Source organism: Narcine bancroftii, chromosome 5, assembly GCF_036971445.1.
Source record: "Narcine bancroftii isolate sNarBan1 chromosome 5, sNarBan1.hap1, whole genome shotgun sequence".
Lineage (NCBI taxonomy): Eukaryota > Metazoa > Chordata > Chondrichthyes > Torpediniformes > Narcinidae > Narcine > Narcine bancroftii.
The window spans coordinates 166,448,292-166,468,911 of record NC_091473.1 but is presented as its reverse complement, the minus strand read 5'-3'; the positions used below and the strand labels follow the sequence as shown (position 1 = coordinate 166,468,911).

At 45.8% G+C, this 20,620-nt stretch overlaps 1 protein-coding gene across 2 annotated transcripts in view; it reads left to right on the top strand.

Annotated features, from left to right (window-relative positions):
• Positions 1–20,620, top strand: part of pde12 (phosphodiesterase 12) — a 99,738-nt gene that overhangs the window by 37,060 nt on the left and 42,058 nt on the right. The window contains exon 3 of one of the 2 annotated variants that reach the window (XR_011358001.1): positions 13,987–14,668. The exons of the other annotated variant lie outside the window; for it this stretch is intronic. The gene's annotated coding sequence lies outside the window, so the exon portion shown is untranslated. The remainder of the gene's footprint in view (positions 1–13,986; positions 14,669–20,620) is intronic. 2 annotated transcript variants of the gene reach the window in all.

Sequence of the window (20,620 nt, the reverse complement as noted above, 5' to 3'; positions counted from 1 at the left end):
TACAGTCATGGAAGGTCAGATGAATTCACTAAGCGAAAGTTCATAATGGCTCAAAAGTGCTTGAGTCGCCTGTTTGATTAGATGTCAGGAGAGCTGCCACTGAATGCTGGATGTATTTGTAGTGTGCGTGGAAAGAACCAAAGACTTGTTGATCCAAACCAAGGCTTTTATTAACTAAAAGACTGGAGCATATCACAAGTAGGTCGACCAGTCCAGAATGACCTGTCTGGCTAAGAGGAATTCTTTAAGACCTGCCAGTAGGTGTGGCTACATTCTCTCAGCCAATCACAGTCATCCTACACTACCATCTGTACATATATACATATACACATTGGTGATAGAATCTGTACTATCACAGTATTTCACTCTGGGTTTCAAAGGTACCTCAGCTCTCTCTCTTTAATACTTGGTCCGAAGGTCATCACCGCTCTTCTAGGTTGTTCTTTGGTATTAGACCAGTTTCAATTAGTCTTAAACAATGTTGCAGTTTTTTTTTTCACTTATGTCAGGAGCATGGTAGGCTATTAGACGTTTCTTGTAGTTTTCAGAGTATATACTCTTTCTGTATAAGTTAGTAACCAAGAAACAAGGCAGGTGTGGAACACTATTTCTTAATTGTTACTTTTAAAGTTCAACAACTTGTGAAACTCCAGGTAGGTTTCAAATTACTGCAGATAACTTTCAGTTCTTTAACCCCTTCTTCCTCACAGTCTTACTACTGTGAATGAAGGTGGGAGGTAAATTTATCATCAATTTTACATCAAAATCTGAAACCTTCTTCTTGATCATAACTAGTGAGTCACAGGACTGGCCACTGTGGCCGCTAGGGTACATATGGGGGTGGGTTTTTTTTTCCATATAAAATATTTTTATTTATTCATTTAAAAAAGTAACTATACAATAATGAAATGTGCTCCAGAACCAGTAAAAAATAGTTACAGTAATGAGCACACGTAGAAATTCAGAAGTATGATAGCACAAACATAACGATACAATAGAACTGAACAAAAAAAGGATATATTCTAAACCCCTTCCCTTAATCAAGGTTGGAGGATGACATTGAAAAAATTCAAGTGGCATAATCTTGGAGGGAGACAACACCGTGCCAAAACTCCAAATCAACACGAACTCTTAACGTTATGCTTCTTTGGCTTGGCTTCGCGGACGAAGATTTATGGAGGGGGTAAAAAGTCCACGTCAGCTGCAGGCTCGTTTGTGGCTGACCAGTCCGATGCGGGACAGGCAGACACGATTGCAGCGGTTGCAAGGGAAAATTGGTTGGTTGGGGTTGGGTGTTGGGTTTTTCCTCCTTTGCCTTTTGTCAGTGAGGTGGGCTCTGCGGTCTTCTTCAAAGGAGGCTGCTGCCCGCCAAACTGTGAGGCGCCAAGATGCACGGTTTGAGGCGTTATCAGCCCACTGGCGGTGGTCAATGTGGCAGGCACCAAGAGATTTCTTTAGGCAGTCCTTGTACCTTTTCTTTGGTGCACCTCTGTCACGGTGGCCAGTGGAGAGCTCGCCATATAATACGATCTTGGGAAGGCGATGGTCCTCCATTCTGGAGACGTGACCCATCCAGCGCAGCTGGATCTTCAGCAGCGTGGACTCGATGCTGTCGACCTCTGCCATCTCGAGTACCTCGACGTTAGGGGTGTGAGCGCTCCAATGGATGTTGAGGATGGAGCGGAGACAACGCTGGTGGAAGCGTTCTAGGAGCCGTAGGTGGTGCCGGTAGAGGACCCATGATTCGGAGCCGAACAGGAGTGTGGGTATGACAACGGCTCTGTATACGCTTATCTTTGTGAGGTTTTTCAGTTGGTTGTTTTTCCAGACTCTTTTGTGTAGTCTTCCAAAGGCGCTATTTGCCTTGGCGAGTCTGTTGTCTATCTCATTGTCGATCCTTGCATCTGATGAAATGGTGCAGCCGAGATAGGTAAACTGGTTGACCGTTTTGAGTTTTGTGTGCCCGATGGAGATGTGGGGGGGCTGGTAGTCATGGTGGGGAGCTGGCTGATGGAGGACCTCAGTTTTCTTCAGGCTGACTTCCAGGCCAAACATTTTGGCAGTTTCCGCAAAGCAGGACGTCAAGCGCTGAAGAGCTGGCTCTGAATGGGCAACTAAAGCGGCATCATCTGCAAAGAGTAGTTCACGGACAAGTTTCTCTTGTGTCTTGGTGTGAGCTTGCAGGCGCCTCAGATTGAAGAGACTGCCATCCGTGCGGTACCGGATGTAAACAGCGTCTTCATTGTTGGGGTCTTTCATGGCTTGGTTCAGCATCATGCTGAAGAAGATTGAAAAGAGGGTTGGTGCGAGAACACAGCCTTGCTTCACGCCATTGTTAATGGAGAAGGGTTCAGAGAGCTCATTGCTGTATCTGACCCGACCTTGTTGGTTTTCGTGCAGTTGGATAATCATGTTGAGGAACTTTGGGGGACATCCGATGCGCTCTAGTATTTGCCAAAGCCCTTTCCTGCTCACGGTGTCGAAGGCTTTGGTGAGGTCAACAAAGGTGATGTAGAGTCCTTTGTTTTGTTCTCTACACTTTTCTTGGAGCTGTCTGAGGGCAAAGACCATGTCAGTGGTTCCTCTGTTAGCGCGAAAGCCGCACTGTGATTCTGGGAGAATATTCTCAGCGACACTAGGTATTATTCTATTTAGTAGAATCCTAGCGAAGATTTTGCCTGCAATGGAGAGCAACGTGATTCCCCTGTAGTTTGAGCAGTCTGATTTCTCGCCTTTGTTTTTGTACAGGGTGATGATGGTGGCATCACGAAGATCCTGAGGCAGTTTACCTTGGTCCCAACAAAGCTTGAAAAACTCATGCAGTTTGGCATGCAGAGTTTTGCCGCCAGCCTTCCAGACTTCTGGGGGGATTCCATCCATACCTGCTGCTTTGCCACTTTTCAGTTGTTCGATTGCCTTATATGTCTCATCCAGGGTGGGAACCTCATCCAGCTCTAGCCTTAGGGGCTGTTGAGGGAGCTGGAGCAGGGCGGAATCTTGGACTGAGCGGTTGGTACTGAAAAGAGATTGGAAGTGTTCTGACCATCGGTTGAGGATGGAGATCTTGTCGCTGAGGAGGACTTTGCCGTCTGAGCTGCGCAGCGGGCTTTGGACTTGGGGTGAGGGGCCGTACACAGCCTTTAGAGCCTCGTAGAAACCCCTGAAGTCGCCAATGTCCGCGCTGAGCTGTGTTCGTTTGGCGAGGCTAGTCCACCACTCATTTTGGATCTCCCGGAGTTTGCGCTGAAGATGGCTGCATGCGCGACGGAAGGCTTGTTTCTTCTCTGGACAGGACGGCTTTGTAAGGTGAGCCTGGTGGGCAGCTCGCTTCTTTGCCAGCAGCTCCTGGATTTCCTGGCTGTTTTCGTCAAACCAGTCCTTGTTTTTCCTGGAGGAGAAGCCCAGTACCTCTTCAGTGGATTGCAGTATGGTAGTCTTCAACTGATCCCAGAGGGTTTCAGGGGACGGGTCCGTGAGGCGGGTTGCAACGTCGAGCTTTGCTTTGAGGTTTGCCTGGAAGTTTCCTCTCGCTTCGTCTGACTGCAGTTTTCCAACATTGAACCTCTTTCTGGGGGCTTTATTGTTCCTGGGCTTTGGCTTGAAGTGAAGGTTGAGCTTGCAGCGAACCAGCCGGTGGTCAGTGTGGCATTCCGCGCTAGGCATGACCCTGGTGTGGAGCACATCTTGTTTGTCACTTTCTCGCACCAGGATGTAGTCCAGGAGGTGCCAGTGTTTGGATCGGGGATGCATCCAGGTGGTCTTAAGGCTGTCCCTCTGCTGAAAAAGGGTGTTTGTAATGACAAGCCGCTGTTCTGCGCAGAGCTCCAACAGGAGGCGCCCATTGTCGTTGCACTTGCCGACGCCATGCTTGCCCAGGATTCCTGGCCAGGTTTCTGAGTCTTTGCCGACACGAGCGTTGAAGTCGCCCAGGATGACAACCTTGTCGGCTGTAGGGGTACGTTGGATGAGGTTGCGCAGGTCGGTGTAGAACTTGTTCTTTTCTGCTGGTTCCGCCTATGCTAGTATAACTATGCTAGTTATGCTAGTAGTCCATAAAAGAGCCCCATATTGTTTGGAATTTGATGTTTGAATCAATGACAGCATATCTAATTTTTTTCCAGGTTTAAACGAGTAAGAATATCCCTTAGCCATTGTGCATGTGTAGGTGAAATATTGCCTTTCCATTTAATCAAAATTGCACGTCTGGCCATCAACAAAGAACAAGGATAAAATGCAACATTGAATTGAAGTTAGCCTAACATTATCATCACAAAGAATTCCAAAAAGAGCTACGAGAGGGTTAGGTTGGGGGCTTCTGCCTTGTCCTGCCTTTCAGGCAGTGAATTACAGAATTTCACCTTGCTCTTGAGAAAAATTCTCCTTGACTCTCCCGTCGATGGCATTTTATAAATAATTTTAAAAAATTTTCACACTGTGAACGATATCAACCAAAATATGTAGAAACGTATCTCATTAAATTTACGCAGTGGTCTTTTCTCCCCTTTTTTCCTCCCCCACCTTCCCTCCCTCCCCTCTACCCACCCCCCTCCAATACCCATAAATATTTAACATATACAATACAATAAAACCATAAAACAATATTTTCAAACAAAGGAAAATAAACAAGAAAAATGCGTCATCTATTTATTACACACTGATTCTAGTCATTTTGTCTTCTTATCATTTTCATTCTCAATTTAGGGGATGGAGGTCGTAGGCAAGCTCTCTCTGATATGTTCCATGTATGGTTCCCAAATTTGTTCAAACATTGTGACTTTATTTTTTAAATTATGTTATTTTTTCCCATGGAATACATTTATTCATTTCCATGTGCCATTTCTGTATACTCATGCTCTCTTCCATTTTCCAAGTTGACATTATACATTTTTTTGCTATCGCTAAGGCTATCATAATGAATTTTATTTGCACTTTATCCAATTTGAGGCCTAATTCTCCATTTCTTATGTTACTTAAAATAAATATCTCTGGGTTTTTTTTGGTATGTTATTTTTTTGTAATTTTATTTAGTATCTGATTTAATTCTTCCCAAAACGTATTTACTTTCGTACATGCCCAAGTTGCATGTACTGTTGTTCCCATTTCCTTCTTACAGCGAAAACATCTATCTGATAATGTTGAATCCCATTCTTTTAATTTTTGCGGAGTAATATATACCCTGTGTAACCAATTATACTGTATCATGCATAACTTCGTGTTTATTGTATTCTTCATAGTTCCAGAACATAACTTTTCTCATCCTTCATTTTTTATCTTTATGTTTAGATCCTTTTCTCACTTCTGTTTAGGTTTATAGTTTATTTCATTTTCCTTATCTTGCATCTTAATGTACATGTTGGTTATAAATCCTTTGATTATCATTGTGTCTGTAATCACATATTCAAAGCTGCTTCCTTCAGGTAATCTTAAACTGTTTCCCAATTTATCCTTTAAATAAGCTTTCAATTGATGTTATGCAAACATTGTACCATGAGTTATTCCATATTTGTACTTCAACTGTTCAAATGTTAATAAATTATTTCCCAAAAAACAATTTTCTATTCTTTTGATTCCTTTTCTCTCCCATTCTCTAAAGGAAAGGTTGTCTATTGTAAAAGGGATTAGCGGATTTTGCATCAATAGTAATTTTAGTATTTGATCATTCATTTTTTTCATTTCTAAGTGGATCTTCTTCCATGTATTAGGTAAATGATGCAGTACTGGTGAGTTTTTATATTGCACCAGTTTTTCATCCCACTTATAAAGTACATGTTCTGGTACCTTCTCCCCTATTTTATCTAGCTCTATCTTAGTCCAATCTGGTTTTTCCCTTGTCTGATAAAAATCTGATAAATACCTTAATTGTGTGGCTCTATAATAATTTTTTAAGTTTGGTAACTGCAAACCACCTTGGTTGTACCTCTCTGTTAATTTATTGAACGCTATCCTTGGTTTCCCCCCTTTCCACAAGAATTTCCTTATTATTCTCCTTAGTTCCTTAAAGAATTTTTCTGTTAAGGGAATTGGTAACGATTGAAATAAGTATTGTATCCTTGGGAACACGTTCATTTTAATGCAGTGTACACTCCCTATCAACGTTAGCAGTAATTCTTTCCATTGTTCTAAGTCTTCCTGCAATTTCTTTATTAGTGGCTGATAATTTAGTTTGTACAAGTGGCTTAAGTTATTATCTAACCTGATCCCTAGGTATCGGATTGCTTGTGCTTGCCATTTAAATGTTGATTCTGTGGCGGCTCACCACAAGGCAGGCAAACCGGCCCCGCTTGTAAGGCACGCAGTGGGGCAGCTGGCCAAAATGGCGCCGTCGGGTGTTTCCCTTCCTTCCAGCTCAGGCCTCAGAAAACCACACTTGGGGACCACGTGATGCCCAGGTGACGTCAGCACCCTTCAGCGCAGTTCTCAGACAGGTCCAGGCTGGGAGTATAAGTGCAGCCCAACAGCCTTCAATAAACTAGTCTGCTCACTGAGCTCAACCCATCTGGTTGCGTGTGTTATGGCAGGAGCAATGTAGCCGCCACTACAATTGGTGACCCCGACTGATTCAAACGTCTTTGAACCCATCATGAGCGAGTCTGGGATCAATGCTATAGCTGTGAAACTGCCCGAATTCTGGGTTCAGGAGCCGCAGACCAGGTTCGTCCACGTGGAGCTCCAGTTTCACCTCCGCCAGGTTTTGTCCGACATGACCAAATTCTACCATGTGGTCACTGCCCTGGACCAGGCCACCGCCAGATGCGTGCTGCACCTTGTTCAACACCCACCCGCTGAGGACAAGTACGAGACCATCAAGCGAGTGATTACCGGGTCCCTCGGACTATCCAGACACCAGTGTGCCGCTTGGGTGCTGCAACTCAATGCCCTGGGGGACAGGTCCCCAATGAAACTGATGGATGAGATGCTCGCGCTCATGGGTGAGCACACCAACTGTCCACTTTTCGAGCGCATCTTCCTCAAACATATGCCCGGGGACATCCGGCCACTGCTGGTTCGGGAGAGCTTCACTGACCCAAGGAAGGTCGACCAGAAGGCCCAAGAGCTATAGCTCGCACTATTCTTGGAAGGCTCAGTGGTCCAGCAGGTCACGAGGCATGGGCACGGGCACAACCATGCCAAGCCCGCCCCTAGTGCTGCGGTAGAGCACCCGGCCCCTGCAGGGGCCCCCAAGAGCATAACCAAGACCGCAGCATCCACTTCAGGTCTCTGCTTTTACCACAAGTGCTGGGGAACCAAGACCCGGAAGTGTCATCAGCCCTGCTCATTCCAGGGAAACAACCAGGCTGGCCACTGTTAATGGCTGTGGCGGCTGGCCAAGGACACAGCCTTCTCTACCTGTGGGACTCAGTCAGCGGCCTACGGTTCCTCATTGACACTGGAGCCCAGATCAGCGTCATCCTGGCCACAGCCATTGAATCCAGAAACCAACCTCGTGGACCTCCCCTCCGTGCGGCCAGCGCAATGGCAATCCAGATGTATGGAGACAAAGACAATCCACTTCCAGATCGGCCAACGGAATTTCGCGTGGAGGTTCACCATCTCGTCCTTCCCGACTGCCATCCTGGGTGCAGACTTCCTCCTCACACACAGGCTTCTGGTGGACATTCGAGGTAGGCATGTGGTAGATGCTTGTACTTTCCAGACTGTTTGTCTCGACGACGCCCGCTTGGAGCAACCGTAGATGGCCATGATCAGCTCGCCCAGAGACGAGTTCCAGCAGATCCTGGATGAGTTCCCGACTCTCCTCAAGCCACAGTTCTCCACTGCTTTGCCACGCAATGGGTTGTTCCACCACATCCCCACCCAGGGCCCGCCGGTTCATGCTAAGGCACGCCGGCTCCTGCCTTACAAGCTCCAGGTAGCAAAGGAGGAGTTTTCGCACCTGTTGGAGCTGGGGATCATTCGGCGGTCCGACAGCCTGTGGGCCTCACCCCTCTACCTGGTCCCGAAAGCCTCCGGTGACTGGCATCCCCGCGGAAACTATCGATGGCTCAACGAGGCAACCGTTCCTGACTGTTACCCCATCCCTCACATCCAGGACTTTACGGCCAACCTGCACGACGCGAGGGTCTTCTCTAAGGTTGACCTGGTGTGCAGATATCACCAGATCCTGATGCACCCTGAGGACATACTCAAGACGGCCATCATCACCCCTTTGGTTTGTTCGAATTCCTGCGCATTCCATTTGGGCTCAAGAACGCCGCTCAGACCATCCAGTGCCTCATGGTCTCTGTGGGCAGGGACTTGGATTTTGTCTTTATTTATTTGGACAACATCCTTGTTGCCAGCAAGTACTGGGTGCAATACAAGGCCCACCTGCGTGCCCTTTTCTCCCGGCTGGCCAACTTTGGCCTTACCATCAACCCGGCCAAGTGCCAGTTCGGGAAAGAGTCCATGCAGTTCCTGGGCCATACCATCACGGCCGAAGGAGCCACGCCCGTCGCTGCAAAGGTCGCCGCTATCAGGGAGTTCCCACACCCGGACAACCTCAAGGGGCTGCAGGAGTTCGCGGGAATGGTCAACTTTTACAACTGCTTCATCCCGGGAGCTGCGTGCATCATGCAGCTGCTGTTCGCCCTCATCGCAGCCAAGCACAAGACGCTCCCTTGGAACCCAGAAGCCTGCACCGCATTCGAGGCCACCAAGGATGCCCTGGTGAAGGCCGCCATGCTTGCCCACCCGCACACCGACCTGCATATGGCACTCTCTGTCGATGCCTCTGCCACAGCCATTGGTGCCATCCTGGAGCAGCAGGTGAATGGACATTGGAAGCTGCTGGCATTCTTCAGCCGCCTGCACCACCCGCCGGAACGCAAGTATAGTGCCTTCGACCGCCAATTACTGGGCATGTACCTGGCAATGCGGCATTTCCGCTATTTTTTTTGGAGGGGAGGACTTTTACCATTTTCACAGACCACAAACCTCTCACCCAGGCGCTTGCGATGGCAAAGGATCCCTGGTTGGCCCTCCATCAGCGTCACCTCTCCTTTGTGTCTGAGTTTACCACTGACATTCGGCACAAGGCGGGGAAGGACAATATGGTTGCCGATGCACTCTCGTGACCGGCCATCTGCGCGCTGATGCCCGGCCTCGACTTCAACCTACTCGCCCAGGACCAGGAAGGTGACGAGATGACGAGGGCCTTCAAGACCGCCATCACCAGCCTGCAGTTCCAAGACCTCCCGACTCCGAGCGGCAAAGGCATCTTCCTGTGCGACATCTCTTTGGGGACCCCGCGGCCAGTAGTTCCCCAGCAGTGGCGCAGGCAGGTCTTCCGTCACATTCACGACCTTTCACATCCGTCCATCAGGTCCACGGACCAGATGGTGGCAGAACGGTTCGTATGGCATGGGCTGCGGAAGCAGATCGCGGGCTGGGCCAGAACATGCACCCATTGCCAGACGTCCAAGGTGCACAAGTACACCAGGGCGCCCATACAGGAATTCGAGCACGTTTGGGAATGGTTCAGCCACATTCACGTGGATATCGTTGGGCCCTTATCCATTTCCTGGGGCAACCATTACCAGTTTACGGTGGTGGACTGCACCACTCACTGGCCTGAGGCAATCCCGATGCCAGACACCTCCACCGACTCCTGCTCCCGAGCCCTGTTGCATGATTGGGTCGACCGGTTCGGCGTCCCGGCTCACCTCACCAGCGATCGAGGCACCCAGTTCACATCTGCACTCAGGGCACAGCTCGCCAACAGGTTGGGGATATGCTACACTGCACCACAGCCTACCACCCACAGGCCAATGGACTGGTTGAACGTCTGCACCGCCACCTTAAGTCAGCGGCCCGCGTCACCGGTCCCAACTGGACGGACGAACTGCCTTGGGTGGTCCTGGGCATCCGCTCCACTCCTAAGGAAGATCTGCAGATGTCATCAGTTGAGCTGGTCGATGGTGTGCTGCTGGCACTACCTGGTGAGTTCGTCAACACATTTCACAATCCCCAGTGGTCGCCGCATAAACTACTTCCTCACCTCAGGGCACGCTTGGACTCCTTCGAACCCCCACTGCGTTCCAGGCATGGCACTCGCCCGTCTCCCATTCCTGGCGAGCTGCTTGCCACAGTGTTCTTTTTTGTTCAGCGCGGCACCTCTGCAGCGACCGTACGAGGAGCCGTACAGGGTTATACAGCATTCTGGCTTGACGTTCACGCTGGACTTGGGCGGCAGGCATGAGCTGTTTACCATGGACAGGCTAAAGCCAGTGCACCTCGATCCCACTGAGCCTGTGGTCGTTGCCCAGCCCAAGAAGCAAGGCTGCCCGGCAAAAAAGGACATTGGTGCTAGTTCGGGGGGTGGGGCTGTGTGGCGGCTTACCACAAGGCAGGCGAACTGGCCCCGCTTGTAAGCCACACGGCAGGGCAGACGGCCAAAATGGCGCTGTTGGGGGTTTCCCTTCCTTCCAGCTCAGGGCTCAGAAACCCGTGCTTGGGGACCACGTGACACCCGGGTGACGTCAACGCCCTCCAGTTTAGTTCTCAGCCAGGTCCGGGCTGGGAGTACTAGTGCAGCCCAGCAGCCTGCAATAAACTAGTCTGCTCACTGAGCTCAACCTGTCTGGTTGTGTGTATTATTATAGGAGAAGTGTAGCCGCCGCTACAATTCTTTTTAAAATTCTGTATAATCCGCATTACTCATTGGCATCGGTTCACTTTTAATTGTGTTGATCTTGTACCCCGATATTTCTCCATATTCCTTCAATTTCTTATGTAATTCTTTTACTGATACCTCTGGTTCTATTAGGTATACTATGATGTCATCTGCAAATAAACTGATTTTATGCTCCTTCTCCTTTATTTTTATCCCTTTTATTTTATTTTCTATTCTTATTAGTTCTGCCAAAGGTTCTATTGTTAAGGCGAACAGTAAGGAGGATAGTGGACATCCCTGTCTAGCTGACCTACTTAATTTAAAGTGACTCGCTACATATCCATTTACTGTTACCTTCACCAATGGTCCATTGTACAATCCTTTAATCCAATTTATATATTTTTCTGGTAGATTGAATTTCTGTAATACTTTAAATATGTAATTCCACTCTACTCTGTCAAAGGCTTTTTTTGCATCTAGAGCAACAGCCACTGTTGGGTTCTTATTTCCTTGAACTGCGTGAATTAGATTAATAAGTTTGCAGACATTGACCGCTGTTCGTCTTTTCTTAATAAATCCAGTTTGATCTTGTTTTACTATTTTTGGTACACAGTCAGCCAATCTGTTTGCTAATAATTTCGCTATTATTTTATAGTCTGAGTTAAGTAGAGATATTGGTCTATATGATGCTGGTGTTAGTGGATCCTCCCCTGTCTTTGGTATTACTGTAATTATTGCTGTCTTACATGAATCTGGCAAGTTTTATGTTTCTTCTATCTGGTTCATTACTTCCAGGAGAGGATGAATTAATAACTCTTTAAATGTTTTATAAAATTCTATTCGAAATTCATCCTCTCCTGGTGTTTTATTGTTTGGCAGCTTTTAAAATATATTCTGTACTTAGTCTATTTCAAATGATTTTATTAGTTTGTTTTGTTCCTCTTCTTGCAATTTTGGCAGTTCAATTTTAGCTAAAAGTTCCTCTATTTTATCATCTTTCCCCTTGTTCTCAGTTTGATACAATTGTTCATAAAATTCTTTAAAATTTTCATTAATCTCTGTTGGATTATATGTAATTTGTTTGTCCTTTTTTCTTGATGCCAGTACCGTTCTTTTAGCTTGTTCTATTTTAAGTTACCAGGCTAATATTTTATGTGTTTTTTCTCCCAGTTCGTAATACTTTTGCATTGTTCTCATTATGTTCTTCTCCACCTTATATGTTTGTAATGTTTCGTATTTAATTTTTTTGTCCACCAGTTCTCTCCTTTTCGTTATATCATCCCTTTTTACTAATTCCTTTTCTGTACTTACTATCTCCCTTTGCAACTGCTCTATTTCCCGTTTGTAATCCTTTTTCATCTTAGTCACATAACTTATTATCTGCCCTCTAATGAAGGCTTTCATTGCGTCCCATAATATAAATTTGTCTTTCACTGATCCTGTGTTTATTTCAAGATATGTTTTAATTTGGCATTCAATAAATTCCATAAATTCTTGTCTTTTAAGTAGCATGGAGTTTAACCTCCGTCTATATGTTCTTGGTGGGATGTCCTCCAGTTTTATTGCTAATAATAGGGGTGAATGATCTGATAGTAGTCTATCTTTGTATTCAGTTTTCCTAACTCTCCCTTGAATATGGGCTGACAACAAAAACATATCAATCCTTGAATAAGTTTTGTGCCTACTCAAATAATATTAAAATTCCTTCTCTCTTGGGTGTTGCCTCCTCCATATATCCATAAGTTTAATTTCCTGCATTGATTTAACCACAAATTTGGCTACTTTATTCTTTTTACTTGTCTTTTGTCCAGTTTTATCTAACATTGGGTCCAAATTAAGGTTAAAATCACCTCCTATCAATATATTTCCTTGTGTGTCTGCAATCTTCAAAAAAATATCCTGCATAAACATTTGCTCCTCCTCGTTAGATGTGTCTATATTGAGTAAATTCCAAAATTCTGGGTATATCTGACACTTTATCATTGCATACCTCCATGGTGGATCTTTATTTCCTCCTCTATTTTGATTGGTACAGTTTGCTTAACTAGTATGGCTGCACCTCTAGCTTTTGAATCATAGGATGCTGCCATTATGTGTCCTACCCAGTCTCTCTTTAGTTTGTTATGTTCCGCTTCAGTTAGATCTGTTTCCTGCATAAATGCTATATCTATTTTTTCCTTCGATAAATTTAGTAGCCTCTTCCTTTTAATTTAGTTATGTATTCCATTCATGTTTATAGTCATATAGTTCAACATGGCCATCTTATATCTTGCACACATCTCTTTTCTACTTCTTTGCCACCTCCATCCTCCTTTTCCCCATTTTCATCTCTTAGTTTTCTCTTATTACACTTAGTATACAACAACACATTTAAGACATAATGTACCCCCGCAGTTCCCACATCCACTAATATTTTAACTCCAAATGTTCCCCCATACCCCTTGCCAGGCAACCACAACTCCCCTTTTCATTTGGGTTGTGATCTTGTTCGCAGCATCAACTGATTTTTCAGTGACGATTATTCCCCCTCCACCCAGCCCTCTCCAGAAAACACTTTTTTTTAAAACACATATAACAAAGTTTATTTTTTCCCCCTTACTCCCTTCCTTCCCTTCTCTTTTCCCTCTTTAGTTCTTTACATATACATTGCTTTTACATCTTTATATATACTTTATTGCCGTTCTTCATTCTTGTTACATTTCTTCATCTCTCCTCCTGTCCTGCAAACGTTCTGCAAATTCTTGCACTTTCTCTGGATCTGAGAACAGTCTGTTTTGCTCTCTGGGTATAAATATTTTAAGCACGGCTGGATGTCTTAATATGAATTTTAACCTTTTTTCCATAAAGTTGATTTCGCTGTATTAAATTCCTTCCTCCTCTTTAAGAGTTCAAAACTTATGTCTGGGTAAAAAAATATTTTTTAACCCTTGTATTCCAATGGTTTATTATCTTCTCTAACTTTATTCCTTTCCCGTTCCAGTATATTTTCTCTTGTCGTGTATCTCAAAAATTTTACAAAGATAGATCTTGATTTTTGATGTGCCTGTGGTTTTGGAGCTAGTGCTCTGTGTACCCTTTCTATTTTCATTTCTTCCTGCATTTCTGTCATTTCCAGGACCTTCGGGATCCATCCTTTTATAAATTCCTTCATGTCTGTGCCTTCTTCACCCTCCTTCAGGCCCACTATTTTTATGTTGTTTCGCCTACTATAATTTTCGAACATAACAATTTTCTGAGATAACAACTCTTGTGTCTCTTTAATTTTTTTTGTCAGTTTCTTCCAATTTTTCTCTTAAGGCATTTACTTCCATTTCTACAGCCGTTTCCTGCTCTTCCACATTCTCTACTCTTTTCCCTATTTCTGTCGTTACCAGTTCTAACCTTTGCAGTCGGGAGAGGAGAGGACAGAGGACAGAAGACAGAAAAGAAAAGAGTCGGGGGCAGGTAGGAAAACTTTTTTTAAAAAGTCTCTTACCAGGGCCTGAGGGGAGGAGTCGGCGTTGGAGGCGGCCATTGGTCGGGAGGCCGTGCAGGTGAGCGTGTCGAGAAGGTAAGGCGTTTTAAAAAGGCTTTTACCGCGGACAGGGCCTAGCAGTCGGGAGAGGAGAGGACAGAGGACAGAAGAGAAAAGAGTCGGGGGCAGGTAGGAAAACTTTTTTTAAAAAGTCTCTTACCAGGGCCTGAGGGGAGGAGTCGGCGTTGGAGGAGGCCATTGGTCGGGAGGCCGTGCAGGTGAGCGTGTCGGGAAGGTAAGGCGTTTTAAAAAGGCTTTTACCGGGGACAGGGCCTAGCAGTCGGGAGAGGAGAGGACAGAGGACAGAAGACAGAAAAGAAAAGAGTCGGGGGCAGGTAGGAAAACTTTTTTTTAAAAAGTCTCTTACCAGGGCCTGAGGGGAGGAGTCGGCGTTGGAGGCGGCCATTGGTCGGGAGGCCGTGCAGGTGAGCGTGTCGGGAAGGTAAGGCGTTTTAAAAAGGCTTTTACCGGGGACAGGGCCTAGCAGTCGGGAGAGGAGAGGACAGAGGACAGAAGACAGAAAAGAAAAGAGTCGGGGGCAGGTAGGAAAACTTTTTTTTAAAAAGTCTCTTACCAGGGCCTGAGGGGAGGAGTCAGCGTTGGAGGCGGCCATTGGTCGGGAGGCCGTGCAAGTGAGCGTGTCGGGGTTAATTGGGTAAAAGGCAGATAAATAAGAGGCCCAGCGCGTGAGTGGCCCAGCGCGTGAGTGGCCCAGCGAAGGAGTGGGACTTCCAGGCTTTGGCTCATCAGGCTTCGGCGAAAGCAGGCATAGAGAAAGACCTTCCTAGGTAAAGTGCATTGTGAGTACCCTACCATTAAAAGGCTGAGCCATGTCCATGGGGTTGGTGCTATGCTCAAGTTGCCAGATGTGGGAGCCATGGGTGATCTCCACCCTCCCAAAAGACCATATCTGTGCCAGGTGCAAGGAGGTGGGGTTCCTTAGGGGCCGAGTTGAGGTACTGGAGCTCCAACTAGATGACCTTAGGCTTACCAGAGAGTGTGAGGAGGTTGGTGACAAGACCATAAACATTTCCACAGGACATACCTGCAGGGGATGTAATGAGACACAAGCATTTAGGAAAAAAAATTAAAGAAATGGAGATGCAGCTAGATGATCTGAGGATAATCAGAGAGAGCGAGGAATTTATTGATTCAACACTCAGGGAAGTGCTTATCCCTGGATTGGGGGGGTCAGGAAAGTGGACTACTGTCAGGAGTGGGGCAAAAGTTGCTAGCTCTGTGGAGAGCACCCCAGTGGCTACAGATCTTAGCAACAAATATACAGTATTGGATGAAGTAGGGGAAGATAACCTGCCAGAGGTAGCGCCAAAGGAGACAGTGGTACGGAAGGAGAAGAAGGGGAACAAGGTGGTCATTGGGGACTCCATCGTTAGGGGAACGGACAGAAGATTCTGCGAACCTGACAAGTGTTCCCGTATGGTGTGTTGCCTCCCAGGAGCCAGGGTACGTGACGTCTCGGATAGGTTCAGAGTATCCTGGGGGGGGAAGGAGACCGGCCAGAGGTCCTGATACACGTGGGCACAAATGACGTAGATAGATTGAAGGAGGAGATCCTGAAGAGAGACTACCGTGAGCTCGGAAGGAGGTTGAGAAGCAGGACCTCCAGGATTGTAATCTCGGGGCTGCTTCCTGTACTGTGCGAGGGTGGGGGCAAGAATAATAAAATCAAGAGGTTAAACGTGTGGCTGAGGGAATGGTGCAGAGTGCAGGGATTCAGGTTCATTGACCATTGGGATCTCTTCTGGGGAAGACGGGACCTATACAGGAGGGATGGTTTACACCTGAATGCAAAGGGGGCCAATATACTGGCAGTTAGGTTTAATAAAGCTGTCGGAGCTGATTTAAACTAATTTGGCAGGGGGAAGGGAACAGGACTGATAGGGAAGTAGATAGGAGAGAGAATGTAGGGGTGGTTCCGATAGACGGTGAAACAATAAGGAATAAGGGAGCTAAAAATGATAGGAGAATAAGAACGAATGCACCAAGAACCAAGGTGGAGGGAGAAAGGAGGTATGGCATCAAGGTATTGTGTATGAATGCAAGGAGTGTAAGGAATAAAATGGATGAGCTTGAGGCGCAAATGACGATGGGAGGTTATGACATTGTCGGAATAACGGAGACATGGCTGCGGGAAGGGCAGGATTGGGAAATAAGTGTTCCAGGGTACACGTCCTTTAGAAAGGACAGAAAGTTAAGAAGAGGAGGTGGGGTAGCTCTCTTGGTAAGAAATGAGATTCAGGCGTTTGAAAGGAAGGACATTGAAACAGGTGAGGTAGAGTCTGTTTGGATTGAATTAAGAAATTGCAAGGGCAAGAGGAATATAATGGGGGTCATTTACAGGCCTCCGAAAAGTAGCTCAGATATCGGTAGTAGTATAAATCAGGAATTAAGAGTGGCATGTCAAAGTGGTAGCAATACGGTAGTTATGGGGGACTTCAACATGAAGGTGGACTGGGATAATCAGACGGGGGCAGGAACACAAGAGAGTGAGTTTATAGAATGTCTACGAGATACTTTCTTGGAACAGCTAGTGGAGGAACCTACCAGGGGGAAGTCGATTCTGGACTGGGTGCTGTGCAGCGACACAGACTTAATAAGTGACCTTGATGTAGGGGAGCCATTAGGGAATAGTGACCATGGTATGGTTACTTTTAAGCTGCAATTAGAAAGGGAAATGGAAAGGAAGTCGGAAGCATCTGTACTTCAGTTAAATAAAGGGAATTTTGCAGCTATGAGGGAGGAGCTATCCAAAATAAAATGGGAAGATACACTAGCTGGGAGGACAACTGGGGAAAAATGGCAGGTTTTTATGGACATTTTTCACAGGATTCAGGACAAATTTATTCCAAAGTGGAGGAAAGGCTCTAGGAGATGCAAATGGCAGCCCTGGCTAACTAAGGAAATCAAGTGCATTATCAAGTCCAAAGGGAGTAATTATAAGATAGCGAAGCGGAGTGGGAAATTAGAGGATTGGGAAACCTTCAAAGAACATCAGAGGGTAACTAAGAAAGCCATAAGAGACGGGAAAATGAAGTACGAGAGGAAATTAGCAGATAATATTGCGGAGGATAGCAAAAGCTTTTTTAAGTATGTGAAGAGGAAGAAATTGGTTCGGTCTAAAATTGGCCCTTTGAAAATGGGCAAGGGTGAAATTATTACCGGAAACAAGGAGATGGCAGAGGAATTTAACAAATACTTTGCAACTGTCTTCACCAAGGAAGATATAGGTTATAGTCAGTTAGGGAGTAGTGGTCATGCGGTACCAAGAGACTTGGGGAACTTTACTGGGGAGGTAGGGGATCTAATGGATATCCGGATCCAGAAGCAGGAGGTTATGAGTAAATTGTTGGGACTGAGGGCTGATAAATCCCCATGGCCTGATGGGCTGCATCCTAGGGTGCTTAAAGAGGTGGTTATGGAAATTGTGGAGGCACTGGTCGACATTTTCCAAAGTTCCATTGATCCGGGGAGGTCCCTGAGGATTGGAGAGTGGCTGATGTGGTGCTGCTTTTTAAGAAAGGAGGGAGGGAGAAAACGGGAAATTATAGACCGGTTAGCCTGACATCAGTGGTGGGGAAGATATTGGAGTCCATCATAAAAGGAGAAATAGCAGAACACTTAGTCAGTAATAATAGTATAAGGGCTAGTCAGCATGGATTCCTTAAGGGTAAGTCATGCTTGAATAACCTTCTGGAATTTTTTGAGGATGTGACAAAGAGGGTGGACTCGGGAGAGCCAGTGGATGTGGTGTATTTGGACTTCCAGAAGGCCTTTGATAAGGTACCGCACGGGAGTCTAGTGGGCAAGATCAGGGAGCATGGTATTGGAGGTAAGGTGCTGACATGGATAGGAAATTGGTTCAGAGATAGGAAACAAAGGGTTGGAGTAAATGGGTCTTTTTCAGAATGGCAGGATGTGACGAGTGGAGTGCCTCAGGGATCGGTGTTGGGTCCTCAGTTGTTTGTAATTTATGTTAATGATTTGGATGAGGGGATTATAAATAACATGAGCAAATTTGCAGATGACACTAAACTGGGTGGCGGTGTGGGGTGTGAGGAGGATGTAAGGAAAATGCAGAGGGACTTGGACAGGCTGGAGGAGTGGGCGGTTAAATGGAAGATGAATTTCAATGTGAACAAATGTGAGGTTATTCATTTTGGGGGATGTAATAGGAAAGCTGAGTATTATTTAAATGGAGACAAGCTAGGGAGTGGGGAAGTGCAAATGGATCTGGGTGTACTTGTTCACCAGTCACTGAAGGCTAGCATGCAGGTTCAGAAAGCTGTGAAGAAGGCAAATGGAATGTTGGCTTTCATAAAGAGGGGATTGGAGTATAGGAACAGAGACGCCCTTCTGCAGTTATACAGGGCCCTGGTGAGACCCCACCTGGAGTATTGCGTCCAGTTCTGGTCTCCAAACTTGAGGAAGGACATACTAGCTATAGAGGGTGTGCAGTGCAGATTTACAAGGTTAGTTCCAGGGATGGCAGGGTTGTCATATGCAGCAAGGCTAGAAAAACTGGACTTGTATCCATTGGAGTTTAGAAGGATGAGGGGGGACATGATTGAGGTATACAAAATCATCAGGGGGATAGACAAGGTGAAGTCGGATTACTTGTTCCCAATGATGGGGGAGACGAGGACTAGAGGGCATAGTTTAAGAATACAGGGTAGGCCCTTTAGGACGGAGATGAGAAAGCATTTTTTTACCCAGAGAAGTGTGAATCTGTGGAATGCTCTGCCACAGAGAGTGGTAGAGGCGGATTCGCTGACTATGTTCAAAAGAGAGTTAAATAAGACTCTTGTGGGTAACGGAGTTAAGGGTTATGGGGATAAGGCTGGAAAGGGGTACTGATGGTAATGATCAGCCATGATCTAAAATGGCGGTGCTGGCCCGACGGGCCAAATGGGCTGCTCCAGCTCCTATTGTCTAATGTCTATTGTTCTTTTCAATTTCCTTTTAATTGGATTAAATTCTTTTAGTGATCTCATTTGTTCTTCAAAAAAGAATTTATCTATCTTCTGTTCATCAGTTTTACCTTTTATTTCTCTTTGACTATCAGTTTTACCTTCTATTGCTCTTTGAAGATCTTGGCTTCTTCCTCTTCTGTGTCGGTATCTGTGTTTGTGTCTTCTTCTCTTTGTGTCTGTGTCTCTCTCGTGTTTTTCCTGATGAGCTGCTTGTATCTCTTTGTTGTGCCTCTTCTTGCTAGGCCTCTTGTTGCTGTTCCTCCCCTCTTGGGCTGCTCATCAGTTGTGCTTCTTGACATTGGTCTTCTTGTCGATCTTCCCTTATCTGTCTTCCACGTCTGTTTCATCGCACCCTCTTCTCCTGTCTTCCTTATCCTCCAGCTGAGAGCCCTGGTGTCGGGCATCTCTCAGCTGCTCAGTCTGTGACAGCCCGCTTCTCTGCTGAGCCCCCCTCCTGTTGGTGTCCTCTTTCTCCTCTGATTGCGCCGTTGCGCACTTTTGTTTGGTTCTGAGAGCCATTTTTTTAGTGTACCGGCTGGTGGGTCATGACTCTGCAGGGCAGGTACTGACCTCAAGGGTCGAGCTCTCCTCGTCACCACAGCGTCCTGTTCATTCCTGCAGGTGGGGCCTTCTTCCTTCTTCTCCGGTGACTTTTTAACTTCTTTTTTTCCAGCTGTTCTTACTTTCTCCTTCTGGGAAGCCATCTTCTTTCTCTTCTCTCTATCTTTATCTTCTATTTCTTGTACTTTATTTCTGTTATGCTTTGCTTTTTCCTGATTTTTTTTTCTATTTTCCTGGAGAGGGCTGGCTTTCCCGACCAGCCACTTCTCCATCACATGACTCCTCCTCGGGTTGGTCTTCTCATTCCCATTCTCATTATTCTGTAAGAATAGGGTCACCATGCCTGACATTGGGGCCCCAGGGTTTTCTTCTTTTACCTTCTGTTTGTTAACCATTTGGCACCCCATTTCTTTCCTCACATTCAGCCTGCTGGACTTCAGTTTATTTTTCCTTTTTCTACACTTCTCCGACCCTGTTAATCCCTTTGTTTCTTTTCTCTCTTGTTCTTTATTTTTGGAAAAAAAAGATTATTGGCTTGGCTTAGTCCATAACATGTTTTATCTTTGAGGAGTTTCAAGTTGAACATTTAACGTGAACTCAGTGCTGTTTTGAAAAATTAGCAGAGCAGAGGGTTAAGTCAGTCACGAATGGATAGCAGAGAAAAAAAATCTCTATAGGTCTGTGGGCAGGAGAATGTGCTAGCATTTTAATCGTAAATGTGATATCTTTAATCTGAAATGCTAAATCACTTTCACATTCTGTAGTTGGTGCTGGTCTATTCCTTATTTAAATTTTAGCCATTTGTGATCTGCAAACATTGCATTTAATTTTTATTACCTGGAGAAAAGTTTAATTTCAGCCTTAAAAATATACTGCGCAGACAGCTGCCAATCATTATTAATTTTACTTTGATTACTAAGCAATATGCCGGACATGTAATTA